This window comes from Ornithorhynchus anatinus, unplaced genomic scaffold (genome assembly GCF_004115215.2).
Source record: "Ornithorhynchus anatinus isolate Pmale09 unplaced genomic scaffold, mOrnAna1.pri.v4 scaffold_82_arrow_ctg1, whole genome shotgun sequence".
In the NCBI taxonomy this organism is placed as follows: domain Eukaryota; kingdom Metazoa; phylum Chordata; class Mammalia; order Monotremata; family Ornithorhynchidae; genus Ornithorhynchus; species Ornithorhynchus anatinus.
This window is the reverse complement of record NW_024396937.1, coordinates 948,086-970,370: the sequence shown is the minus strand read 5'-3', so window position 1 is coordinate 970,370 and position 22,285 is coordinate 948,086. Positions and strand designations below refer to the sequence as shown.

The 22,285-nt window shown below is 49.1% G+C and overlaps 2 long non-coding RNA genes across 4 annotated transcripts in view; both read left to right on the top strand.

Annotated features, from left to right (window-relative positions):
- The first annotated feature begins 299 nt into the window (after positions 1–299).
- On the top strand, positions 300–1,914 carry LOC103167474. Of its 2 annotated transcripts, none has more exons than XR_003756743.2 (3): positions 300–384; positions 1,286–1,394; positions 1,822–1,914. It is a non-coding gene; the product is annotated as an uncharacterized LOC103167474 (long non-coding RNA). The 2 variants fall into 2 exon arrangements; XR_003756744.2 differs by having other exon boundaries at positions 302–425.
- Positions 1,915–5,369: 3,455 nt separating this feature from the next.
- Positions 5,370–22,285, top strand: part of LOC114808988 — a 122,297-nt gene continuing 105,381 nt past the window's right edge. For both annotated transcript variants that reach the window (XR_003756740.1, XR_005659741.1), the window contains exons 1-2: positions 5,370–5,408; positions 6,430–6,821. This is a non-coding gene — a long non-coding RNA (uncharacterized LOC114808988). The remainder of the gene's footprint in view (positions 5,409–6,429; positions 6,822–22,285) is intronic.

Sequence of the window (22,285 nt, the reverse complement as noted above, 5' to 3'; positions counted from 1 at the left end):
ACCCCAACCACCGACGCAGCCAATCAGCTCCTGTCGCGAGGGAAAAGGCGCGCAGGTTTCTGGGAGATGTAGTCCATCGCTCGCTCAGGTCGGCGTCCGCCGCGGCCCGCCGAACTACCGCTCCCGTCGTGCCCCGCGGCGGGGCGGAGCGCAGCGGGCGGCGAGGCACCGCCGTCACCCTCCTTCCCTGCTCAGACCTTCATCCTCCTCCTCCTCCTCCTGCTCCTCTTCCTCCTCTTCCTCTTCCTCCTCCTCCTCTTCCTCCTCCTCCTCTTCCTCCTCTTCCTCTTCCTCCTCCTCCGACCTTCCTCCTCCTCCTCCTGCAACTGGACCCCCGCTCCTGCCCGATGCCCCCTGCCTGGTGCCCGGGGCCCCGGCAGGCGGGTGAGATTGTGGGACCCCATCCCCCAAGAGAGAGTAGGGAGGTAGGCCGCTGCCGGGGCGGGGGCGGGTCTCTGGCCATGGGCTGGACACCCTTGCCCGGTTTCTGGGGAGTTTACCCTTCAGGATAACCTGAAGAGGGGCTAGGTGATTAACCCCCAACGAGAGCCCTCCTCAGACTTCTGCTTCCTCTCTGGTTCCGGGCCTAGGCTGGAGGAAAAAATCTTTGATAACCACTGGCCACATTGGGATTGGCAGGAAAAGGGTCAACCTCCCATCAGCGGGTTGCATTCGCCGGGAATCGATCAGCGGTATTGATCGAGTACCGTGCGCGAGCAGAACACTACACCAAGCACTTGGGAGAGTCCCATTCCACAGAGTCGGCGGGTACATTCTGTTCCTACGAGGCGCTTAGGATCTAGAGGGAGGAGCTAGAAAGAAAAGACCGCCTAGCTGTAGAGTTTGAATTAACCCTCCACAGGGAGCACAGCCCCATTTCCTTCTTGGGATTCCACCCTCGGCCAGGGCATCCGATTTTCCCGTATTTGATCTGGGCTGATTACTCAGGTCCGTTTATCTTTTCCCTTCTCCCTCAGCTTTTTGGGCATTTCACTGACCACTCGCACCTCCGCCGGAGGACGGCCAGAGACTGACATGGAAACCCGAATCGGTCTCTGGTGCCTCTGCTTAGCAGCTTTGATAAAAGTTCCAGCGGAGGGAGGCACGGAAACAAATGGCAAAACCGATGCACGTCGGTGGATTTCCTATTAGGGTTCTATCAGCGAGGAGAGTTGAGAGCTGGGCCAACCGTCATCAATCAGTCGTATTTATTGAGTGTTCAATCTGTGCCGAGCACCGTAGAGAGACCATTGCATTTCTTGTTCTCTGCCCTGTGCGGTTGTAGATGGCCCCTGACGAATGACATCCAGACAGGTGCAGAAACTCCAGGACCAGGTTTCTCTGCGGGAGATTCCTGTGGCCGAGATCCCGAAGCCACGCTCCCCTGAGGACAGGTAAATTCCTAAGGAGTGAGTGTCAGATCTGACCCCAGAGTGGTATGGTTGGAGTGTGCTGACCCCATAGTGCCGGTGCTAAAGGCGGCCCCTGGATCGAAGGATTCTTTGGCACAGAAAGCAGGCAACCGGCCGTTCACGTGACTTGCGAGGACATCCTGCCCTGGGAGTACCTCTTATCAAACGCCTCTCACCCAGTTTAAAGAAGGAGAACCGCACCTTCAGTCACCTTTCAGACTAACCTACTCTCAGTGCCTCATTCTCATCTCACCCATCTCTGACTCCTTGCTCACACACTCCCTCCTTCCTGGAACTCCTTACACCCGCACCCCAAGTCCACCGGACCGTAGATCTCCCTTTCCTCACAGCCTTCTGCAGTCACATGATCTCCAGGAGCTCTCCCTTGATTAAATTTTCTTTTGTCCAGGTGATCCGTACCCCCCTGTGCCAAGGTGGACCTGGGCACCGGCTACCCAAAGGTCAAAATGCCATCAGTGACGTAACCTCTCTGGCCAGAGGAGGCGGGATGGGAAGATAGGTGTCCCTCACCTCCGTGCCCACCCAATAAGGTATGGAAGGGAAGGGAGCGGAAGGGGGCAGAGATTGAACAGGAAGGAAGTGGGGACCACCCAAACCAAAGGTAATAAATACCTGTTGCCTCTGGTGCTTGGGTCTCTCTGGAAAGATCACAGTGGTAGCAACAGCCACCCACATGTCTTTCCCTGTCCCGAGCACCAGATGCCATTCTGCCACCAGGAACAACGCCCAGAGACAGGGGTCGCGGGATGGGTGAGTGTAACGCATAACTGGGTTAAATGCATAAGTGGGTAATGTATGAGTGTAACGCATATGTGAGCTTAGTGCATAAGCGGGCAATGTATAAGTGAGTATAATGCACATGTGAGTTTAGTGCGTAAGTGGGGAGCGTACAAGTGAGTGTAACGCGCAAGTGAGTTTAACGCACGAGTGAAATGCATAAGTAAGTCTAAGGCCTAAATGGGTTCGCCGCATAAATAGATTGAACGCTTAAGTGGATTCCTCCCAAGTGGGTGCGCACATGGTGAGAGCTAGCCGCCTCACCACGTGCAAGTAGCACATACACGAACTTAACGCCAGAAGTGGGTTCTAACGTATAAGTGGGTTTTAACATGTAAGTGGGTTTAGTGCCTAAGTGGGTGCGCACATGGTGGGAACTAGCCGCCTCCCCACGTTGTGAGTACACCATTAACAAGCTCTGCCTGGGCGGGCCCTGGTGTCCGCCCACACTTGAGTAACATACTAGTATATTCCTCCCATCAGGGAAGCTTTAACACCAAATTCCTCCAAAAGGGAAGGCCGATTGTCGCGTCTAAATAATTGATTAATTCAATCCGCCCCGCGGAATAAATTCTATACAAAACTCAGGTTTTCCATCCCCAGCCTCTCTCTCTCTCGCCGTGCCGATTCTGAAAGAACCTGTCCCCGGCGATGGGTGACACAAATGGCGACGAGGATGGGATCGGCGATAGGTGACAGAGAGCCGGGAGGGCCGTTTGAATTCCTTGCAGATGAGGAATGGAAAGCCTCAAATTTGGCCAGTCGGTCACATGGACGTGAGTCCACAAGAAAGCAGCCGCCTTAGACTTGGGCCTAAGGGTGGACCTGACCCATACTCATGGTCAAGGTCGTGCCCTCCAATGGACTAACCTCACTACATTAAACCAACGCTAATCAAGTTTATCTAGTTTTAAATTGCAGGCACCAAACTATTCTTACATGAGAGATCAGTGTGTGCTGAAATCTGTTTCTTAACGCCCTCAAGGAAGAAGTTCCTGATGATGACCAGAAAACATCTCTGTTCTGTTTTAAGTACCGAAAACATTGTGTGAATGTGGGATTGGGCGCACCCTCGTCTTTGAGTAAGAGTGTGAATGTGCAGAGTGTTCTGCTTTAAGACATCTTGTTTAATAGGGGGAATTGGCTTTACCCCCATGTCGGTGTGAAAGTGTGTTTAGGATGCGTTATGTTTGAATGAATTGGCCAGTGTTGGGAAAACGTGTATTGTTCATTGCAGAGAAATTCCTAGCTGAATTTGGGTATCTCCTTAGATTGAGAATCATTTTATTGGCCTGGGGTTTTTAGTTCTTCCTCCTCTCAGCTCAGTTAAGGCATGGGGGTAGGAAACTTGACCAATTTGCCTCAGGGTCAGAGCTATCAGTTGGAAGATCAGAAGGGAATTTCTTTGAGAAAAGGCACCTCCCTCTAGCAAAGGGTTGCCTCCCTCAAGTGAATGGTTGCACTCCTCAATCTAAGGCACCTCCCTCTAGAAACTACAATGGTGGTAGTTGGGTGTGAATTTGCCATCATTCTCCTAGCCTAGGAATAACTGCAGGGGTGGTGATTTAATCATTATTTCTGAAACTCTATTGCACTAAATTTGGCTAAATTGGTAAAGGGATATAAGCAAATTAAATACAAAAGTCATCTTGACATTTGGAATATATATATATATATATATATATATATATATATATCTGGCTGGTATAAAGGAATATTGTTGGGGTAAAAGAAGTTAACTAATATGGGGTTAGGCTGAGAAACTTTGTCAGCCATTGAACTTAAGGAGTCTCATGAGGAGACAGCTGCACGCAAAGTACAGATTTAATTGCTTAATATTACAAATTGGATGTATTAAAAATGGGGTTTATTTGTTCATCTTTGCTTGTTACATTGATTCAAGTGGCCTTTAATATAAAATCTCCATTATGTTAAGGGTTAACAACGCAAGCTCTGTGTTGTGTCTGCTGTAGCCTAGCTAAGGGGGCTAAAAGCAGATGTATGTTATTCAGTATAATGGAAAAGCTATTATTTCAAACTTAAGCATACTGGCTATATGATGCTCCTGGGTACTTCTCTGCCTCACAGTTCTGTGGTTAGGATTGCCTGACTTTCAGACAGATATAGCAGAGGAATCATCACTGAACTGCTGCCCAGAGATCCTGTCTTCAGCCTTAGCCATGACATGACAGCATCAGGGAGGGGAACCTGTTTCTACCAGACCACCTGCTTCCACCTGACCTGTGACCTTCGCCCCTTCATCCCGGTGATCCTGGACAATTGGACGTGATCATCTCTGGCAATGTACCATGCGGCTGATGAGGAGTCCACACCACGGAAAGAGTTTGGTTTTTAAGGCCTCCTTTGAGAACTGAGGCAGCTCCCTGATCCATGGGTTACTAACTGAGGGTGTGTTATTGGGGGAAGGGGTTTGTTGTCTGTCCCTCTGCTGTTGCGCTCAGTCAGCATGCAGCGGACACTTAGACCATCCCTGGCCCCTTAGTGCAGTGCCTCAAACCCACTGTGGTCCACCAACCACATTTCATACCTCCATACGTCCTATTCGCATGCCTTAAGGGCGGCGGAGGAGCTGCCTTCTGTTGGCCCTGGCCATGGAATAGGAATTGTCCTCTGCCCCAACCCATGGATTTGATTTCCTGGTTCCCGTGGCAAGCCAGGGAGGTTATTGGTCTATGTGGTCAGGGGAGGGACAGCACCGGAAGGCACGGCTTCCAGTGCCACCCCACCACAACACGACCCGGAGGGGACGTAGGAAGGGGTGGAGTCAGGTGGGCACGGATGGCGAGGGCCAAGGGGTGGTATGTCCCAGGTGACCCTGGGGTACCGACCACCTCAAGGTCAAATGCTATCTCGTGACCTCCTGAGCCAGCAGGTGGACCTCAGAAGTGAAGGTGGGACACCGCCCCCACAACCGAAACTGCCAGATAGCCCCAGCTGGGAATACAGAAGGTGCCCCTCGCCCCTGTGCCAATCAAATTAGGAATGGAGGAGGGGGGAGGGCAGAGATTGGATAAACTGAGGCCGGAAGCTGCAATGGCCTAGGGGAACAGGTGATAAATACCTGCCACCTCTAACCTGTGCAGAGGAATGGGACTTGGAGCAGCCGGCTGCAGGCCGCCTCTGTCCAGAGTGTGAGAAGGCCGCTCTGCCTGCACCATGTGAGGAGCCGTGGGATGGGTGAGTGTCCTGTCCTGCTGAGAGCTCATGGGGTTGGAAGCCAGATGCTTCACCATGGGTATGAAACGTTTAAAATGGATTTGATGTTTAAGTGGGTGCCTCCCCAGGGGGACGTGAACAGGGTGGGAGGTAGCCGCCTCACCAAGTGCGAGTAGCACATAAGTGGATTTGATGTCTAAGTGGGTGCCTCCCTAATGAGATGTGAATATGGTGGGAGCTAGCCGCCTCACCAAGCGCGAGTAACCCTAAGTGGGTAATGCATTACGGGGTTTAATGCATATGTGTATGTAACGCATAAGTGTATGTAACCTCTAAATGTATGTAACTCATTAGTGTTTAATGCATAAGTGTATTTAATGCAAAAATGGAGTCCTCCTGGGTGGGGCGAGCACATGGTGGGAGCCAGCCGCCTCACCACGTTGTGAGAAAACCATAAGTAGGCTCGGGTGTCCGGCCACACGCAAGTAACATATCAGTGTATGTTACATTAGGGAAGCTCTAACACCATATTCCTCCCAAAGGGGAAGCTTTAACACCATGTTTCCCCCAAAAGGGAAGGCTGATTGTCACGTCTAAATAATTAATTCAATTCGCCCCGCAGAATAAATTCTATACAAAACTCAGGTTTTCCATCCCTAGTCTCTCTCCCTCTCTCTCTCTCTCGCCGCGCCGATTCCGAAAGAACCTGTCCCCGGCGACGGGTAACACCCCCCTAACTATGACATAAGCCCTTCAGGGCCCACTGTGCACCCACACTTACCTGTTACACGTCTATACACAACTACTTATATACTTGGCTTTTTAAGTATTTTCTTATCTCCCTATCCAATTTTCCTTTTTCTTCTTTTAGCTGTAATTCATTTTATGTCTGGCTCCCCTGCTGGTCTTTGATTTCCTAAAAGGCCGGAATCCTGTTTTCTAACTCTATTTTAATATCCCATGTGCATGCCACATTGCTCTGCTCAAGGGAGGTACTCGATAAATAGTGCTGTTACAGCCACTTCCTTTCTCTCCCTGGCAGATGATTTCAAAGCTGCCTTTGATGAAGACTATCTACCACCTCAAGTTGGAGGAGCTGGAAAGAAAAGACCAGGACAGAAGGGAGGTAAAAGTCTCAGGAGGAAGGAGGGAAAGGAATTGTCACTGAAGAAAGACATCTACCCCAAAAAATAGTGAAGGGAGAAGAATGGCCTCTTCCAGAGAGAACGGGTCACGTGATGAGAATGAAAGAATGGGACTGGGAAGAAGAAGTCTCCAAAGACAGGAGAGAAGCTTAACAGCCTTCCTGGAAGAACACGTCGAGGGATGGGGTGGGGGGGACGAGAAGTGTGGCCTGTCCAGGAGAAGAGGACAGGCGATGCAGACGGAAGGCACGGTGAGAGGAAAGGAAGACGAGGCGGGTGCCCGCCAGAGGTGCGTACTGCCAAAATCACGTCCTTTTGGATTATGGCTTTCCCAGGCACCCTTGTCAAGTCTTCCTCCGTTCAGTTGAAGGAATTAATTTAGGGCACGGTTATGAGATGCCTCGATTACTGCCAACACGAACCTTGCATTTTTATTAGTTCATGTCACCCATTGCCGGGGACAGGTTCTTTCGGAATTGGCGCGGCGAGAGAGAGAGAGGCCGGGGATGGAAAACCTGAGTTTTGTATAGAATTTATTCCACAGGGCGAATTGAATTAATTATTTAGACTCGACAAATCGGCCTTGCCTGTTGGGAGAAATATGGTGTTAAAGCTTCCCTAATGGGAAGAATACAGTGGTATGTTATTTTCATGTGGCCGGACACCCGAGCCCACTTATGATTTACTCACAACATGGTGAGGCAGCTGGCTCCCACCATGTGCGCACCCCACCCAGGAGGAATCCACCTTTGCGTTAAATATACTTATGTGTTAAACACTAATGAGTTACATACAATTATAAGTTACATACACTTATGCGTTAAACCCAGTTATGCATTACCCACTTATGGTTACTCGCACTTGGTGAGGCCGCTAGCTCCCACCCTGTTCACGTCCCACTCAGGAGGTACCCATTTAGGCATCACATCCCCTTATGTGCTACTCGCACTTGGTGAGATGGCTAGCTCCCACCCTGTTCACGTCCCACTGGGGAGGCACCCACTTAGACATCACATCCCCTTATGTGCTACTCGCACTTGGTGAGGCAGCTAGCTCCCACCCTGTTCACGTCCCCCGGGGAGGCACCCACTTGGACATCAAATCAATTTAAATGTTACAAAACCATGGTGAAGCATCTGGCTTCCAACCCCACTAGCGCTCAGCAGGACAGGACAGGACACTCACCCATCCAATGGCTCTTCACTTGGTGCAGGCAGAGCGGCTTTCTCACGCTCTGGACGGAGGCGACCTGCAGCCGGCTGCTCCAAGTCCCATTCCTCTGCACAGAAGGTTAGAGGCGGCAGGTATTTATCACCTGTGGCCTTAGGCCATTCAAGCTTCCGGCCTCAGTTTATCCAATCTCTGCCCGTCCCCCTCCTCCATTCCTAATTTGATTGGCACGGGGTTGAGGAACAACTTCTGTATTCCCAACTTGGGCTGTCAATCTGGCAGTTTTGTTTGTGGGGGTGTTATTCCACCCTCACTTCCGAGTTCCGCCTGCTGGCTCAGGAGATCACGAGATAGCATTTGACCTTGAGATGTTCTGTACCCCAGGGTCACCTTGGGACAGTTCCCCAGCTCTGCTGTTCCGGGTGTGGGATGGGTGTGTAGCTGGGCTGTTCCTGCCATCAGGATCTGAAACTTTATTAAAAATGTACTAGAGAAGGAGCGAATGTTTCTGAAAAATTAAAAGCAGTACCCTTCTTCGTGCCCCCAGCCACGAAGTGCAGAGCAAGCGGGTCCCCAACACCCAGGAATTCATTTTTGTATTCATTTTGTAATAAAAAGAATACTCCCCGCCATATCCCCACGTCAGGTCATCTCCACAGACGAGGGAGCCCCATTGCCAGGACATTTATTTTTGATTTATTCATTCAGTTGTATTTATTGAGCACTTCCTGTGTGAGGAGCACTTTACTAAGTGCTTGGAAAGTACAATTCGGCAACAGAGTCGATCCCTACCCAAAAATGGGCTCACAGTCTAGAAAGGGGGGAAACAAGACGACGAAACAAGTAGACAGGCATCAATAGCATCAATATAAAATAGAATGATAGCTGTATACACATCATTAATAAAACAAATAGAATAATAAATATGTACATATACACAAGTGTTGGGCAGGGAAGGGGTTAGAGCAGAAGGAGTAGGGGTGATGGGGAGGAGGAGCAGAGGAAAAGGGGGGAGGGGCTCAATCTGGGAAGGCCTCCTGGAGGAGATGAGCTTTCAGTAGGGCTTTGAAGGGGGAAGAGAGCTAATTTGGCGGATGTGAGGAGGGAGGGCATTCCAGGCCAGAGGTAGGTCGTGGGCCAGGGATCGATGGTGGGACAAGTGAGAACGAGGCACAGTGAGGAGGTTAGCGACAGGAGCGGAGTGTGCAGGCTGGGCTGTAGGAGGAGAGAAGGGAGGTGAGGTTGGAGGGGGAAAGGTGATGGAGAGCTTTGAAGCCAATATTGAGGAGTTATGGCTTCATGTGAAGATTGATAGGCAACCACTGGAGATTTTTGAGGAGGTGGGTGACATGCCCAGAATGTTTCTGTAGAAAGGTAATCTCGGCAGCAGAGTGAAGTATAAACTGGAGCGGGGAGAGACAGGAGGTTGGGAGATCAGAAAGAAGGCTGATGCAGTAATCCAGTCGAGATATGATGAGAGATTGTACCCAGGTAGCGGTTTGGATGGAAAGGGCAGATCTTGGCGATGTTGTGAAGGTGAGCCTGGCAAGTTTGGGTGACGGATTGGATGTGTGGGGTGAATGAGAGAGCAGAGTCAAGGGTGACACCAAGGTTGCGGGCTTGTGAGACGGGAAGGATGGTAGTGCCATCCACAGTGACGGGAAAGTCAGGGAGAGGACAGGGTTTGGGAGAGAAGATAAGGAGCTCAATCTTTGATGTGTTGAGTTTCAAGTGGCAGCCAGACATTCAGGTGGAGATGTCCTGAAGGCAGGAGGAGATACGAACCTGGAGGGAGGGTGCCTGCAGCCTGCAGACTTTGCTTCTCTAATACTAACCTTCTCACTGTTCCACGATCCTGCCTATATCACCTCTGACTTCGTGCCCACGTCTTGCCTCTGGCCTGCAACGCCCTCCCTCCTCATACCTGTGCTTCGGACTCCATTCCCGCTCACCTTATAAAAACTATCGCCCTTTCCTTCCTCCCCTCCTTAACTTCTATCTTTAACCACTCACTCTCCAAAGGCTTCTTCCCTTCTGCCTTCAAACGTGCCCATGTCTCCCCATCCTAAAAAACCCTCTCTCAACTCCACTTCCCCTTCCAGTTATCGTCCTATCTCCCTCCTACCCTTCCTTTCCAAACTCCTAGAACGAGTCATCAACACTCGCTGCCTTGAATTCCTCAACTCCAACTCTCTCTTGGACCCCCTCCAATCTGGCTTCCATCCCCTCCACTCCACTGAAACTGCCCTCTCAGAGGTCGCCGATCACCTCCTTCTTGCCAAATCCAATGACTCCTACTCTATCCTATTCCTCCTCGACTGCTCAGCTGCCTTTCACACTGTCAACCATCCCCTTCTCCACACCTTATCTCACCTTGGCTTCACGGACTCCGTCCTCTCCTGGTTCTCCTCTTTATCTTTCTGGCCATTCATTCTCGGTCTCCTTCGCGGGCTCCTCCTTCCCCTCCCATCCACTAACTGTAGGAGTTACTCAAGGGTCAGTTCTTGGCCCTCTTCTGTTCTCCATCTATATTCACTCCTTTGGTGAACTCATTCGCTCCCACGGCTTCTACTATCATCTCTATGCATATGACACCCAAGTCTACATCTCCTCCCCTGTTCTCTCCCCCTCCCTTCAGGCTTGTATCTCCTCCTGCCTCCGGGATGTCTTCCCTGGGGTGTCTGCCCACCACCTAAAACTCAACATGTCCAAAACTGATCTCCTTTTCTTCCCTCCCAAACCCTGTCCTCTCCCTGACTTCCCCGTCACTATGGACGGCATGACCATCCTTCCCGTCTCACAAGCCCGCAACCTTGGTGTCATCCTTGACTCTGCTCTCTCATTCACCCAACACATCCAATCCGTCACGAACGCCTGCCGGTCTCACCTTTACAACATTGCCAAGATCCACCCTTTCCTCTCTGTCCAAACAGCTATCATGCTGGTACAGGCTCTCATAATATCCTGGCTGAATTATTGTGTCAGCCTTCTGTCTGATCTCCCTTCCCCCTGTCTCTCCCCACTCCAGTCTATTCTTCACTCCGCTGCCCGGATCATCTTCCTACAGAAATGCTCTGGGCATGTCACTCCCCTCCTTAAAAACCTCCAGTGGTTGCCTATCAACCTCTGCACGAAACAAAAATCCTCTCTGTCCTCCCTTCGCCTCCCCTCAGCACTGTGCTCATTTGTATAAGTTTTTTATTACCCTATTTATTTTGTTAATGAGATATACATCCCCTTGATTCCATTTATCGTTATGATGTTGTCTTGTTTTCGTTTCGTTCTGTTTTGGTCTGCCATCTATCTGTCTCCCCCGATTAGACTGTGAGCCCGTCATTGGGCAGGTATTGTCTCTATCTGTTGCCAAATTGTACATTCCAAGCGCTTAGTACAGTGCTCTGCACATAGTAAGTGCTCAATAAATACTATTGAATGAAAACAAAACAAGTAGATGGGTATCATTACCATCAAAATAGATAAATAGAACCATAGATAAATGCATAATCATTCATAAATGAATAGAGCAATAAATATGTACAAATAAATACAAGTGCTGTGGGGAGGTGAAGGGGGAAGAGCAGAGAGAGGGAGTAGGGGCAATGGGGAGGAGAGGAGGAGCAGAGGGAAAGGGAGGATTAGTCTCCCTTCTACCATTCCTTTCCAACCTCCTTGAGTAAGTTGCCTCCACCCACTGTCTCTATTCCCTCTTCTCTAATTCTCTCCTTGACCCCCTCCAATCTGGATTCCATCCCCTTCACTCTACAGAAACTGCTCTCTCAAAGGTCACCAATGATCTCTTTTTTGCCAAATCCAACAACCTCTACTCCATCCTAATCCTCCTCTACCTCTTAGCTGCCTTGGACACACAATCGACTACCCCCTTCTCCTGGAAACATTATCCAACCTCAGCCTCACTGACACTGTCCTCTCCTGGTTCTCCTCCTATTGCTCTGGCCATTCATCTGACATACAGTTACTCTTCCCCCCCTTCAAAGCCTTATACTAAAGGCTCATCTCCTTCGAGAGGCCTTCCCTGACTAAACCCCACTGTCCTCTTCTCCCACTCCCTTTTGCATCACCATGACTTGCTCCCTTTGTTCTTCCCCCTTCCCAGCCCCACAGCACTTATTTACATATTATTTATATTAATATCTGTCTATGCCCCACCACCAGACTGTAAACTCATTGTAGGAAGGAAATGTGCTTGTTTATTGTTGTATTGTGCTTTCCCAAATGCATAGAACATTGCTCCATACACAGTAAGTGCTCAATAAATATGATTGAATGAATGAATGAATGAATCCTAGATGCAGATAAGTTAGAGGACTTGCCCCAAGTCACCCAGCAGGTAAGTGGCAGAGCCAGGATTAAAACCCAAGTCCCCCGGTTCCCAGGCCTGTGCTTTTTCCAGTAGGCCGCACTGCTTCCATGGGAGGGTTGGGCGAGCTCTGGCCTGAGTCATTCTGGTGACCATCTGTGACCTGGCTACCACTGGTACAGGTGGAGGAGTTAGAATTTGGCAGCAGGCAAATGATCTCCTCTTGGGACACGAGTGTGCGAGTGGCTGGAAAAGGCCCATATGGGACCAAGAGTCCCAACCATACCATGCATATTCAAAGAGTGGCCTTTGGAGAGTGGTTATGTCTGTTGTTTGCAGTACATCACGCTATTTTCACTTTGGCCTTCGTCTTGCAATTATCTCAAAGCCTTTGCTCAAAATAAGCTGCTCCTATCTCAGTTCCAGTGAATCAAATTTGTCTGCTGCATTTGTCTCCTGATTTTCAGTTCAGATGCAGTATGGCCTAAGGCTTTGTTTCACCACATCCTAAAAATATTTCCTCTCATATTTCCAGGCCAGATGCAGGACGTGAGAGGTCGGTGGCAAGTGCTGTAAAGCAATGGTAAGGAGTTTGTTTGATGCGGATGTGGATGGGCAACCACTGAAAGTTTTGAAGAGTGGAGAGATATGGACTGAACGATTCCTCTGAAAATGACCTGGGCAGCAGAATGAAGTAAGTATTGCTGTTGGGAGAGGCAGGAGGCAGGGTGGTCAGCAAGGAGGCTGATGCAGTAGTTATTCAGTGGTATTTATTGAGCGTTTATTTTGTGCAGAATGCCGTAGTAAGAGCTTGATAGACTACAGGTACTTAGATCAGAGAGATGACAGTTTGGTGAATAATAACTATAATAATTATAGGATTTGTTAAGTACTTACTATGCATCAAGCACTGGGGTAAAGAGAAGTTAATCATGTTGGTTACAGTCACCGTCCCACATGGGGCTCACAGTCTCAGTATATAGATTGTGAGGAAGGGGGAGATTCTAGCGATGTTGTGAGGGTAGAACCTACAGGATTCGGCAACAGATTGGCTATGTGTGTTGAATTAGAAAGATGAGTCGAGGATAAAGGCAAGATTATGGGCATATGAAACTGGTAGAATGGTAGCATTGTTTACAGTGATGGGAAAGTCAAGGGGAAAAGAAGTTTTGTGTGGGATGACGAGGACGTCTGTTGTAGAAATGTTCAATTTGAAGTTACAAGGGATGTGAGTAGAGAGGAAATGTGAGTTTGTAGACAAGGAAAGAAGTCGGGGTTGGAGAGGTAGATTTAGGAGGTATCCACACTGAGATGGGGAGTTGAGATGGTAGTACCACATTGTTGATAATCTTGTCCTGCCCTCTGATGTTACGTATGGTTGAGAGGATACTGGGGAAACTGCTCAAGAAGCTAATATCAGTGGTCCAGGTCTCAGAACCATGTATTAGGTTGAACTCCATATCAGTTTCTAGACCTCCAGCTTGGAATGGTGCTCAATGCCCTGTTTTTTATGATATTTGATTGTTGTATTAATACTTCGTCATCACTGCTGTGTCCTTTCAGCACTTGATATTCACCTCACTCTTAGGCCCAGAGCGCTTATGTACATATCTATAATTATTTTACAATAATGTCTGTCACCCCCACCAGTTTGCCAGGTCACTGTAGGCAGGAAACATGTTTATCAGCTCTCTTGTACTCTCACAAGTATGTAGTACAGTGCTCTGCACTAAGTGCTCAATAAATGTGATTGATAGGAGTAATAATATTCATGAAACATTTACTGAGAGCAGAGCACTCACTCCAATTATCTCCCTCTTACCATTTCTCTCCAAACTCCTTGAGCGAGTTGTCTACTCCTGCTACCTCCACTAACTCTCCCCCAATTCTCTCCTTGATCCCCACCAATCTGGCTCCTGCCAACTTTACTTCATCCAAGCTGCCCTCTTCAGAGGTCGCCATCAACCATCTTCTTTGCCAAATCTAATGGCCTCTCCCCTATCCAAATCCTCCTCGACCTCTCAGCTACTCTCAACACTATGGAACACCCCTCTTTCCTGGAAGCATTATTCAACCTTGGCTTCACTGGCACTGTCCTCTCCTGGTTCTCCTCCTATCTCTGGTTGCTCATTCTCAGTCTCTTTCTCAGGCTCCTCCCCTGCCTTCCCCTACCAACTGTGGGAATAAGTTCAGTTTTGAGTCCCCTTTGATTCTCCATCTACACCCACTCTCTTGGAGAACTCATTTGCTCCTGTGGCTGTAACTACCATCTTCTTGTGGATGATTCCCTAATCTACATCTCCAGTCTTGATCTTTCTCCTCTGTAGTCTGGTATTTTCTCCTGCCTTGAGGACATCTCTACTTGGATATCCCACCAACACCTCAAACTTAACATGTCCAAAACAGAACTAATTTTCTTTCCATCCACATCCTGTTCTCCCCACTGACTTTCCCATCATTGTTGACAACACCACCATCCTCCCTGTCTCAGAAGTGCTTAACCTTGGCATTATCCTTGACTCATCCCTCTCAGTCAACCCACATATTGGGGCTGTCACCAAATCCTGTCAGCTCAACCCCCACACAATCGCTAATATCTGCCTTGTCCTACCCACCCAACTACCATGTTAAACCAAACACATCCTATTCTGCCTTAATTACTGCTTCAGCCTCGTTCCTGACCTTCCTGCCTGCTGTCTCCACCGACTCCAGTCCATATTTCACTATATTGCCCAGATCATTTTTCTACAAAACCATTCAGTCCATGTCTCCCCACTCCTAAAGAAACTCCAGTGATTGCCCATCCACCTCTGCTTCAAACAGAAACTCCTTCTATTGGGTTTATAGCACTCAATCACCTTGCCCCACTCCCCATTTTACCTCACTGATTTCCTACAACATCCCAGCCTGCTCACTTGGCTCCTCTAATGCCAACTTTACCTTGATCTCATCTATCTTGCCACCAACCCCTCACCCATGTCCTACCTCTAGCCTGGAAATCCCTCATATTTCATAGCTGGAAGAACATCACTTTCCCAGCCTTAAAAACCTTAAGAAAAGGACATCTCTTTCAAGAGGCTCTCCCCCACTAAGCCCTCATTTCCTCTAATCTGTTTCCCTTCTGCATTGCCCTTGCACTCCTTTTGTACCCTTAATCACCCCATCAGCCCCATAACACTTATGTTCTTATCCATAGTTCATTTCTTTATATTAAGGTCTGTCTACCCCCTCCAGACTGTTAGGTCCTTGTGGACAGGGAACATTGTCTACTAACTCTCTTATATTGGACTCTCCCAAGTGCTGAGTGCAGTGCTTTGCACACAGTAAATGTTCTATGAATATGATTGATTGATTAAATCCAAGACAACTCCAAGGATTCAGGTTTGTGAGATAGGAAAAAAAGTGGTATTGTGTATTATTATTATTCTTATTATCTAGTGCCATCGAGTCATTTCCAATTCATAGTAATTCTAGGAATATATTTTCTCCAGAATGTCCTGTCTTCTGCTATAATCTGTAACCTTTCTAAAGGTTCTTCCATTATGGTTGTTTTGTTCTCTATCCATCTAGTTGCTGATCTGCCTCTTCCATGTTTTCCCTGGACTTTTCCTAGCATTAGTGTCTTCTCCAGAGAAATAGTCCTCCTGATGATTTGCCCAAAATGTGCTAATCTAAGTCAAGTCATTTGGCCTTCCAAAGACCACTTTTGGCTTAATTTGCTTTAAAATCCATTTGTTTGTTTTCCAGGCAGTGCATAGTATTTGCAAAGCCTTCTCCAACACATTTCAAAAGAATCCATGCTCTTTCCATCCTGTTTTTTCATTGTCCTGCTTTTTGGCCATACACTGTCACTGGAAACACCATAGAATTGACAGTGTAAAGTTGATCTAACTTCACTTTCAATGATGAATGGCTCTAATTCAAAAGTAACTTCACATACTTCTTGTATATTGCTGTCTTGCTGGTATAGTTCCTGTGTGTATTCTTTCCAACTCTATTTGATTCCACTGGCGTCATTTATTATCAGTCCATCTTTGCTTTTGACAAAGCCAATCCAGGGTTGAAATGTTCCCTTAATTTCCTTAATCTTCTGAAATAGTGATCTTGTTTGCTCAAATTGTTATTGACTTCCATTTCTTTACATATGTTGTTATGATATTCCTGTTTGTCCTTCTTGGCAGGGTGCTGGAATTCTTGGCTCAGTTCTTTAACCAGGTTCTTTTGTCCTGTGATTTTTGCTTCCTTCCTTTTTGTGGATGCTTCCAGAGTTATGTTCGACTTCCATTTTGGCTTTTTCGGCTTCCTGACCTTTTGTGATTCAGTGTTGCTTTCTTTGATGACTGTTTTAATCTCCATCTACATTTTCTCTGGTTCCTTGACTGTGAGATAAAGTGCCTCAAATCTACTTTTTACATTATCCTTAATTACAGGGGGAATATTTGCCAGGTCATATTTGGGCAGCTCTAAGACATGATTGATCTTTCTAAGTTTTAGCCTGAGTTTACACATTAACAGCTCACTTGCTTTTCATAGCAAGTCTTCTTAACATTAATCTTTGGCAAGCTTCTTGCCTACTAGTTCCTTTATTATTGATTATCAATCCCAGGAGAGAAAAATTGTCAACTATTTCAATCTCCTCTCTATCTACTACAAATGTGTTAAAACTTCCAGTTGTCATGATCTTTGTTTTCTTGACATTCAAATGGAGACCCATCTTTTTGCCCTGTTCCTTAAGTTTTAATAATGAGTCCTTCAAATCTTCTTCACTTTCTGCTAGTCAGGTAATATCATCAGCATAACGAAGGTTGTTTATATTCCTGCCTCCAGTCTTTACTCCTCAATCCTCTTCATCCAATCTGGCTTCTCTCATTGTGTATTTGGTATAAAGGATGAAGAGATAAAGTGATAAGATACATCCTTGTCTTACACCCTTACTAATGGGAAACCAATCTGTTTCTCTATATTCTGTACTTATTGTATCCTCCTGTTTAGCATACAGGTTCCATATTAATGTGATTAATATTGGAATTGTCTAAAATGATGGGAAAGAGAAGCAGTGTGGCCTAGTGGATAGAGTACAGGGTTGGGAGTCAGAAGGACCTGGCTCTGCCACGTATCAACCATGTGACCTTGGGCAAATCACCTTACTTCGTTGGGCATCAGTGAGAAACAGTATGACTTCGTGGGTAGAGCATGGGCCTGGGAGTCAGAAGGTCATGGGTTCTAATCCTGGCTCTGCCACATGTCTGCTGTGTGGCCTTGGGCAAGGCACTTCACTTCTCTGGGCCTCAGTAACCTCACCTGTAAAATGGGGATTAGGAACTGGGAACCCTATGTGGGACAGGGACTGTGCCCAACCCGACTAACTTGTATCTACCCCAGCACTTAGAACAGTGCTTGGCACATAGTAAGTGCTTTACAAGTACCATAATAATAATTATCATTGTAGTAAGCACTTAATAAGAAATACCACAAAAAAAAATCAGGTGCCAGGGCAGGGTTTGAGTGGGAAGATAGAGAGTTTTATTTTAACATGTCTAGTTTGAGGTGTCAGCGGGACATAGTACCCAAGATCCCTGACCCAAAGAATCTTACAATCTAGATGTGACTCTGCTCTCTCTTTCACCCCACACATCTAACGGCTTCTTCTTCCTTCAAACTTTCCCATGTCTCCCCCATCCTAAAAAAACCCTCCCTTGACCCCACTCCCCTTCCAATTATCGTCCCATCTCCCTCCTACCCTTCCTTTCCAAACTCCTAGAATGAGTCATCTACACTCGCTACCTTGAATTCCTCAACTCCAACTCTCTCCTGGACCCCCTCCAATCTGGCTTCTGTCCCCTCCACTCCACTGAAACTGCCCTCTCAAAAGTCTCAAAATTGGAAAGAGAAGGATATGGGGGCATACCTGGAAGGCAAAGCCATGGGGGTGCAAAACTGGAATGAGAAGAGTTTGGGCCCAGGCCTGCAAGGCAAAGGCTGGGGGGCATGGCCGGGAAAGCATAGGCTAAGGGGTCAAAACTGGAACGAGAAGGGATTGGGCCAGGCCTAGAAGACAAAGGCTAAGGGGTCAAAACTGGAACGTGAAGGGATCGGGCCAGGCCTAGAAGGCAAAGCCTCAGGGGCCAGACCTGGAAAGAGAAGGGTTCTGGGCCAGACTTGGAAGGTAAAGCCTGGGGTGCCAAAACTGGAATGAGACATGTTTGAGTCCAGGCCTGAAAGGCAAAGTCTGGGGTGCCAAAACAGCAAAGATAAGGGTTGGGGGGCCAGGCCTGAAAGGCAACACCAGAGTTGGGGAGCCGGGCGGTGGGGGTAGCAAAGCTGGAATGAGAAGGGTTCTGGGCCAGGCCAGGAAGGCAAAGGTTGGAGGGCCGAAACTGGAAAGAGAAGGATACAGGTCCATGCCTGGAAAGCAAAGGCTGGGGGTCCAAAACTAGAACGAGAAGGGTTCAGGTCCAGGCCTGGAAGGCAAAGGCTAGGGGGCCAGGCCTGGAAGGCAAAGTCTGCGGGGCCAAAACTGGAAAGAGAAGGGTTTGGAGCCGGACCAGGAAGTCAAAGACTGGGGGGCCCAAACGGAAAAGAGAAGAGTTCGGGGAAAGGCCTAAAAGGAAAAGGCTGGAGAGGCAAATCTGGAACAAGAAGGGTTCTGGGCCAGGCCTGGAAAGTAAAGCCTCGGGGGCCAAAACAGGAACTAGAAGTGTTTGGGGCCAGGCCTGGAAAACAAAGGCTGGGGGAGCCAAAACTGAAAAGAGAGGGGTTCGGGGCCAGGTCTGGAAGGCAAAGGTTGCTGGGCCAAACCTGGAATTAGAAGGGTTTGGGGCCAGGCCTGGGAGGCAAAGAGTGGGGGGTGACATTTTGATAAGAGAATGTTTCAGGGCCAGGTCTGGAAAGCAAAGTCTGGGGGGGGGCCAAAACTGGAAAGAGAATGGTTCAGGGCCAGGCCTGGAAGGCAAAGGCATGGGCTGAAAACTGGAACAAGAATGGTTCGGGTCCAGGCCAGGAAGTCAAAGGCTGGGGGGCCCCAAACAGGAAAGAGAAGGTGTCGGGGAAAGGCCTGGAAGGAAAAGGCTGGAGAGGCAAATCTGGGACGAGAAGGGTTCTGGGCCAGGCCTGGAAGGTAGAGGCTCGGGGCCAAAACAGGAACTAGAAGGATTCGGAGCCAGGCCTGGAAGGCCAAGGCTGGGGGGCCAAAACTGGAAGGCAAAGGCTGGGGGCCATCACTGGAAGGCAAAGCCTGGGGTGCCAAACTAGAACTAGAAGTGTTCGGAGCCAGGCCTGGAAGGCAAAGGCTGGGGTGCCAAAATTGGAATGAGAAGCGTTCTGGGTCAGGCCTGGAAGGCAAAACCTGGGGGGCCAGGTGTGGAACTAGAAGGGCTAGGGGCCCAGGACTGGAAGGCAAAGGCTAGGGAGCCAAAACTGAAACCAGAAGCATACTGGGCCATGCCTGGTAGGCAAAGGATTGGGGGCCAGGCCTGGCAGGAAAAGGCTGGGGGGGCAAAACTGGAATGAGAAGGGTTCAGGGCCAGGCCTGGAAGGCAAAGACTGGGGGGCCAAAACTGGAACGGGAAGGGTTCAGGGCCAGGCCTGGAAGGCAAAGGCTGGGGGACCGGGCATGGAATGAGATGGTTTCAGGGACAGGCCGGGAAAGCAAAGGCTAGGGGGCCAAAATGGAACCAGAAGTGTTTGCCTTCCAAGCCTAGCCATGAACCCTTCTCATTTCAGGCTGGCCACCCAGTCTTTGCCTCCCAGGCCTGGCCCCGAACCCTTCTCAATGCAGGTTTGGTCCCCCAGCCTCTGCCTTCCTGGCCTGCCCCTCGAACCCTTCTTGTTCCAGTTTTGGTCCCCCAGCCTTTCCCTTCCAGGACTGGCCTTGAACCCTTCTTGTTCCAATTTTGGCCTCCCAGCCCTTGCCTTCCAGGACTGGCCCCAAACGCTTCTCGTTACAGTTTTGCCGCCCAGCCTTTGCCTTCCTGGCCTGGTCCTGAATCCTTCTCATTCCAGTTTTGGCCCCCCAGCCTTTGCCTTCCAGTCTTGGCCCCGAACTCTTATTCCCATTTTGCCCCCCCAGCCTTTGCCTTCCAGGCCTGGCCCCGGACCATTCTCATTCCAGTTTTACCCCCCAGCCTTTGTCTTCCAGTCCTGGCAACAAACTCTTCTCTTTCCAGTTTTGGCCCCCCAGCCTTTGACTTCAAGGACTCACCCTGTACCCTTCTCTTTCGAGTTTTCACACCCAGTCCTTTGCCTTCCTGGCCTGGCCCCGAGCCCTTCTCGTTCCCATTCTGGCCCCCAAGTCTTTGTCTTGCAGACCTGGCCCCTTAGCCTTTGCCTTGGAGGTCTGGCCCCGAACCCTTCTCGTTCCAGTTTTGGTCCCCTAGGCTTTGCCTTCCAGGTGTGGCCCCCCATCCTATGCCTTCCAGGACTGGCCTCCCAGCCATTGCCTTGCAGGGCCTGGCCCGAATCCTTCTCCATCCAGTTTTGCACCCCCTGACTTTGTCTTCCAGGCCTGGCCCAGAACCCTTCTCTTTCCAGTTTTAGCCTACCAGACTTTGCCTTCCAGGCCTGGCTCCGTACCCTTCTCTCTCCAGTTTTGCCCACCCAACCTTTGCCTTCCAGGCCTGGCTCCGAATTCTTCTCTTTCCAGTTTTGATTCCCCAACATTTCTTTTTCAGGCCTGCCCCAGATCCCTTCTCGTTCCAGTTTTGGCCCCATTGCCTTTGCTTTCCAGGCCTGGCCGAACCCTTCTTATTCCTGTTTTGCCCCCAAAGCCTTTACCTTCCAGGCATGGCCCCCAAGCATTTGCCTTCAAGACCTGGCCCCAAACCCTTCTCGTTCCAGTTTTGGTCCCCCAGCCTTTACCTTCCAGGCCTGGCCTGAACCCTTCTCATTCTGGTTTTACACCCCCAGCCTTTGCCTTCCAGGCCTGGCCCGAACCTTTCTTGTTACAGATTTGTGTCCCACCTCCCCTCTGCCGCCCTCCCCCAGCCTTTCATTTCCAGGCCCAGCCCCGAATCCTTCTCATTCTAGTTTTGCTCCCCCAGCCTTTGCTTTCCAGGACTGACCCAGATCCCTTCTCCTTCCAGTTTTGCCCCCCCGCCCCAGCCTTTGCCTCCCAGGCCTGGTCCCAAATCCTGCTCATTCCAGTTTTGGACTTCCAGGCCTGGCCCCGAATCCTTCTCGTTCCTGTTTTGGTCCCCTAGTCTTTGCCTTGCAAGCCTAGCCCCGAACACTTCTTGTTCCAGTTTTGGCCCCAAGGCCTTGGCCTTCCAGGCCTGTCCTCGAACACTTCTTGTTCCAATTTTGCCCCCCGAAGCTTTGCCTTCCAGGCCTGGCCCCGGACCATTCTCATTCCAGTTTTACCCCCCAGCCTTTGTCTTCCTGTATTGACCCCGAACCCTTCTCTTTCCTGTATTGGCCTTCACAACCCAGCACTAGGTTATCATTAACCCTAGGCTTAGCCCGAACCCTAATGCTAATCCTAACTTTAACCCTAAACTTCACCATGAACCTAGCCCTGGGCCTAGCCCGAGCCCTTGCCCTCACCCTAACTTTAACCCTCACCCGAACTCTAACCCTAACCCAATTTACCCTAACCCTAACCTTAACACAAACCATAAAGGTAAAGTTAATCCTCAGCCTGAGCCCTAAACCCTTAGCCTAACCATACCCAAGCCCTAAAACAGCCTACCCTGAAACCTAACCCATCCCTAACTCTATTCCAAGGCCTAGTCCTTGGATACCAAATCTAATGGTAACCCTCACCCAACCCTAACTCTAGTTCCAAACGTAACCCTAACCCTAAATACAACCCTAGTGCGAAGCCTAACCCTTATCCTAACCCTAATCCTATTCTTAGCCCTAGCCCTAACCCTAGATTGGCCCTGGACCTAATACTAATCATACCCCTAACACAAATCCTAACCATCACCCTAAACCTGGCCATAACCCTAACCCTACCTCTAGCCCTAGATATAGTCCTAGCTCTTACAACTAACCCTAATTCTAGCCCCAACTCTAATCCCAAACTAATCTTAACCCTAGCCCTAGAGTTAACACTAACCATAACACTAAACCTCAACCTAATCCAAAAACCAAATGCTACCACAAAACCTAGCCCTAGCCTGACTCCTGACACTAACCCTAACCCAAACCCAAACCCTATACCTCACCTTAGCCAAGCCCTAGGCCTAGCCTAAATCCTTGCCATACCCTAGCCCTACCCTTAACCTTCAGTTGACAACTAACCATAACACCAACCCTGGACCCTC